Source organism: Bison bison, unplaced genomic scaffold (assembly GCF_000754665.1).
Source record: "Bison bison bison isolate TAMUID 2011002044 unplaced genomic scaffold, Bison_UMD1.0 scf7180017864293, whole genome shotgun sequence".
NCBI classification, from domain to species: domain Eukaryota; kingdom Metazoa; phylum Chordata; class Mammalia; order Artiodactyla; family Bovidae; genus Bison; species Bison bison.
Window position 1 is genome coordinate 1,383,899 of NW_011494865.1, and position 5,388 is coordinate 1,389,286.

Genomic DNA, 5,388 nt, shown 5'->3' on the forward strand with positions numbered 1-5,388 from the left:
AATTGAGCGTGCTGGTCGACACCCTCAGTGGCAACCGCCACATCTCTTTCTTGTTTTGACTTTGGAATGCCGTGGGCGGTGTGTGGAGTCTCCCCTCGGTGTTCACCAGGCTCGAGAAGGTGCGGGGGTCAGCCGGATAGGACCGTTCTCCTTTGATGGGTCTGTTGAGTCACCAGTCCCTGTGGCCCCAGCTCTGCTGGGTTCTTTTCGAATCAGCACAGGACTTCCTTTCCTTGGCACTCAGAGTAGCTCCCACGGAAATGCGTGTGTGTGTGTGTGTCTCTGATGCCCCAGGACGGCAAAGCTTTTCAGTTTTGTAGTGGACGTTGATGGAGTGGTGACATTTGGGAGATGGATTGCACTTTCCCAGCGGGCTTCTTCTGATTGATGGCCTTGTACCGCCTGTGCCGGCCTCTCCCCTCAACAATACCCCCGCAGAGAGCCAACTGGAGCCCAGTGATTCATCACTTGCTTCCCAGCCCTGTATTACTGGTCAGTTAAGGCCTCTGCCCTCGGCTCCATCCCGTCATCAGAGAGCCACGCCAGACTGGTTTTCCCTGGGGTCGCTGTCAAAGCTGTCTTCAGTGCCGCCGGGTATCTTCTTGGTCTCGCAAGGCTGCCATCTGCCCACTTGGCTGAAGCCTTCATGAGGGCAGGGGCTTGGCCCGTCCCACTCCTATAGTATCGCTCTGCACTGGGCCGGAGCCCTGGGGTGGCAGATACCCAGTGGGCCTGAAAAAGGTCCCAGGTCGCTGCTGGAAGAGGCCACCAAGTGCCAGTGAAGGGGGCCTTGCCAAGGAGCACACGGCAGGTTTTTCAACTTGACCATGGGCTCAAACCCCTGGGATCTGCCTGCTGAGAGCTCGGGTCCTCTGACTGTCCTCCTGCAGGACCTAGCCAGCATCTTCCACCCTTGAGAGCTAGCCCGGATCAGGAGTGCCCCCCTCTTCTGAAGAAACAGGGGTCACTCCTCTCTGCAGCCTCATCCTAAAGACTAGAACCCCAGGTCCCAGTCAGCTTGTTCAGGATGCTGTGGAGGCCACACGTTCACTCTGGCTTCACAGCTCATCAGTCAGTCATGTGTCCTCAAGGATGTTACTTGACACCCTGCAGCTGTGTGTCCTTGGGGATCAGTGAACCGCTCTTCCCCCGTAGGATCCCAGGAACTTGTCAAGTGGGGAGCTTAGTGCCTGGCCCAGAGAAGCACTGGTCAGCAGCCGGGAAGGGGGACCTCTGTCCAAAGACACGGCCCTGACAGTCTTTCAGCTCGTGGTTCTAGAGGACCACGGCCCCAAATGGCTGTGCGTCCCCACTGGATGCTTCGGCGAACTCCCCAGGGAAGCCAGCCATCCCATCGTCTTGGCTCCCTCTGCGAGGGCCCTTGGGCCCCTGCAGCTGCTTCGTTACTCATCTCTGGAATGCCTGCGTGTCTGGAAGAGAAACACAGTGGGCTCTGGCATCCATTGAGAGGCCAGGACCACACATTCCTTGTAAAAGAACTCTGATGCTTTTTGGCTCAGAAAGGAAATCCTAGTCTCCTATCAGCGGCAAATGCTCCCCTGTGGGCATGTTATCTTGGAATCCCGGGGTGAGCTTGCAGTCCTCAAGGAATCTGTACCTTGTTCTCAATCCTTCCTGACCTCTGACTCACAGCAGGTGTCTGGAAGACTAGATAGTGTTTACAGAGTCAGTAATCTAAACTCCAGCTGTGGTGGTGCTCCCAGAATTGGCCCTAAAGCCCAGGGTATTGGATTTCAAAGCGCTGGAATTCAGGCTGGCCTGGAAATCCCACCGTAAGGATAAAGACCTCAATTCTAAATGTATTCGGAGCCACCAAGCCAAGAATTAAATTACGGTATTGGCATCCGTATGTTTTCATGAAGGGATCATTTAAATACAGCAAGAGTCAGTCAGCCCTGTTTATTGCTCGGTAATGAGCTATAGCTTGTCAGAGGGAGCCCTGGAGGAAGGCTTCAGTCCAGGGGCTGAAAGGACAGCCCTCAGTACGGGAGGACCAGAAGATGCTAGCATCTTTCTGTCCAGGGGACAAGCACTTCTTCAGTGCCGGCCACTTCCCAGCCCCTCTCCTGGGGATTCAGCAGGGAATGGGACAGGTCAGGCCCTGCCTTCCTGGGGCTTCCGTCCAGACTAGGGAGCAGGCCTCAGGACCCCTGGGGGCTGGCAGGCCTTGGGGTGCAGCAGTGAGCTAAAGTGGGTAGATGTGCTACAGAGTAACTGAGTGTGTGGGCCCATCACCCCACAAGAGTTCTGAGAAGCATCCAACATCCATGATTCATTTTCTCCCTCTGAAGAGCATGGCTTACTTAGTCTAGAGCCTGCCTCCAGCAAGAATCACTCTACCTCAGGCAAGGGGGTTCTGACTGGTGAGTCAGGGCTCCAGAAAGTCAGGGTGCTTCCAGGCAACAGCCACTGCTGACAGAGACCACCTGGGCCTGGCCCCAGGCCTCTCTCAGATCCCCCGGTGGTCCTGCCGGGCTTATAAGTAACCTGAGATGCAGAGAGGGAGATGGCTTGTCCAGGATCATACAGTTTTTAGTGGCAGAGCTGGGATTAAAACCCAGGTCGCTGTGGCTCCTCAACCCAAGCTGTTTTCACCCAGATGAGTTGCCCTCCTTCTGCACTTCCTGGCAAGGTGGCTCTTTAATGACTTGCCCTCTCCTCCTCTTCTTTCTCAGCATCTTAAAATTCTGTTGAAAAATGTTTGCATTCCTTTCCTCTTTATTCCACTAAACACTGCAGGACCTTCTGTGCCTCCCGGATCATCAGCCCCAGGCTGTTTGTCCAGGCTGGCCTTCCATGATGCGGTGTGCAGCCCCTTGGTGGTGCTGGAAGAATGTTAGACTTTTAAATGTGCCTGGATGCAGCACTGAATTACAATAAATCACAGTTGCAATTCTCTAGTGCTGAGTAACAAACCACCCTAAAATATAGTGGCTTTTTAAACAGCTACAACTGTTGTTTTTTTTTTTTTAATCATTCATTTTGCTCACAGATCTATAATTTGCCCAGAGCTCAGGGGGAAGAGCTCGTCTCCGCTCCTCATGGCACCCTCTGGAGACTAGAGGGTGAGCTGGGGGCTGGGGGCCCAGGGCCTTGGCTTTTCTCAGTCGTGTCTCCATGACAGCTTGGGCTTCCTCACAGCATGGTGGATGCATTCCAAGAGTGTTTTTGTGACCTGGCCTCAGAAATCATACGGGATCACCTCCACTGTACTCTGTTGGTCTAGATCATCACAAAGGGCCGCCCACCCCCACCCCTGCCCTCGCTGCCCAGGTTCAAGGGGAAGGGACATAGACACCACCACCTGATGGGAGGAGGGTCAAGGTCATGCTGGAAGAAGAGCATGTGGGGTGGGGGGGTTGTTTTATTTTTTGGTCTCCAATTGTGGTGTGCGAGTTTTCTCTAGGTGTGGCAAACGGGCTTAGTTGCCACATGGCACATGGGATCTTAGTTCCCCGACCAGGGATTGAACCCTCGTCTCCTGCATTGGACCACTGGGCCGCCAGGGAAGTCCCTCAGGCAAGTATTGCCGTGGCCATCTCTGGAAAGTGTAGTCCACACGAAAATACATTTCGGTACCCCTAGAATCCTTTCTGTCACATCAAGGAGAAGGTCTGAGATTGGTACTAGTTTGTCTTAGAACTTCTCTAACTGCTGATAACCCTTTCTATCAAAAGAGCAGGCTTTTGGCTATAGTTTAATTTTAAAAGCTCTTTTATATCTATTTCCACAATCACCTTATATGTTGTAATTCTGGTTTTCCATTCATGGTCATGCCACAACGTTTCCTTTTAAAATATGTTTATTTGAGGAAAGCATGAGTGCTTTCAAGAGAAAAATTCAGCATAAGTTCTACTTTGCTGCTGTAGGCTTACTCTCACGTATGTACGAGTAAGGCTGTTTCTTTTGTGTGTTGTAGCAAAAACTAATACAGAACCTGAATGGCCATCAACTGGGAACTGTTAAATCATTTAGAGTCACATCTACTGTGGGAGGGGGCTTCCCTGGTGGCTCTGTGGTAAAGAATCCGCTTGCCAAGGCAAGAGATGTGGGTTTGATCCCTGGGTCAGGAAAATCCCCTGGAGGAGGAAATGGCAACCCACTCCCGTATTCTTGCCTGGGAGATCCAATGGACAGAGGAGCCTGGTGGGCTACAGTCCATGGGGTCACAAAGAGTCGGACATGACTCAGCGTGCACTACAGTGGGAGAGAGTGCAGCTATGAAAAACAGTGAGGAGCACCTCTGGGGGTCGGGGGTGATGTATCACCAAGATCCGGGCTTCCGTGGCAGAAGCGCAAGGGCTTGTGTAGCGTCTGCGAAGGCCTAGGCAGCGGGGGAGGGCTGTAGCTGCGTGTGCTCTTGGAAATGCATGGTGGTGCTTTAGTCGCTAGCTCGTGTCCAGCTCTTTGTGACCCCATGCACTGTAGCCCGCCAGGCTCCTCTGTCCACAAGATTCTCCAGGCAAAACTACTGGAGTGGGTTGCCATTTCCTTCTCCAGAGGATCTTCCCGACCCAGGGCTCGAACCTGGGTCTCCTGCATTGCAGGCAGGTTCTTTACCGACTGAGCTACCAGGGAAGCCCTGGAAATTCATAGTGGTCGGGTAACAAGAAATCAAGTGGTTGTCTCTGGGGAAGAGGACTGGGGAGATTTACTATCAACTCTAAAAAATTCCACACCTTTTAAAATGGGAACATGCAAATGTGTTATCTATTCAAAGAGATTGATAAGGTTAATTTTTTTTAAACAGTAGCGGTTTATATGTTTATTATTTTCAAATTTTTATTTTCTTTATATTTTGGTCGCACTGTGAGGCATTCGAGCTCTTAGTTCCCCAACCAGGGATCAAACCTGTGCCTCCGTGTTTAAGCATGGAGTCTTAACCACTGGACTGCCATGGACGTCCCGCTTAATGTTTTCAAATAAAATGGCAAATCTTCCCCTCCCCACTCTCACAGAAATCAATGAACCAAAAGGCGGGGTCTCAGGGTGGGAGGAACTTGTCACTTCTCCCTGGAGGGAGGTTCCTTCTTGGCCCTGGGGTGCGATGGAGACAACTCTCATCCCACCCGCTCTTCCCTCAGGGCTCTGTCCCTCCCCAGATGGAGACTTGGCTTGCATGATGGTTTGTGGTCAAGAGCCCTAGCCTCCCTGCCGGCCCCCGAAGCCCTTGAGGCAGCGCCAAGCCTCATTCTTCACGGTCTGGTTCCCTAATGCAGGATCTAACACCCACATGTTTGTTGAACTGGACACCAGAGCTTCTTCAGCTCACACGTCTGGCCAGTTTGGTGCACAGGTGTGCACCAAGAGGCACTGTGGGTGTCTTGCCGTCACCCAGAGCCCAGTCACCATCACCACACTTTGGGA

The 5,388-nt window shown here is 52.5% G+C and overlaps 1 protein-coding gene and 1 non-coding gene across 3 annotated transcripts in view; one reads left to right on the forward strand and one right to left on the reverse strand.

Moving 5' to 3' along the window:
- The window catches only part of CLEC16A (C-type lectin domain family 16, member A), a 229,142-nt gene that overhangs the window by 159,649 nt on the left and 64,105 nt on the right, over window positions 1–5,388 (forward strand). The window lies entirely within an intron of this gene.
- On the reverse strand, window positions 4,528–4,599 carry TRNAC-GCA. The gene has a single exon. It is a non-coding gene; the product is annotated as a tRNA-Cys (tRNA).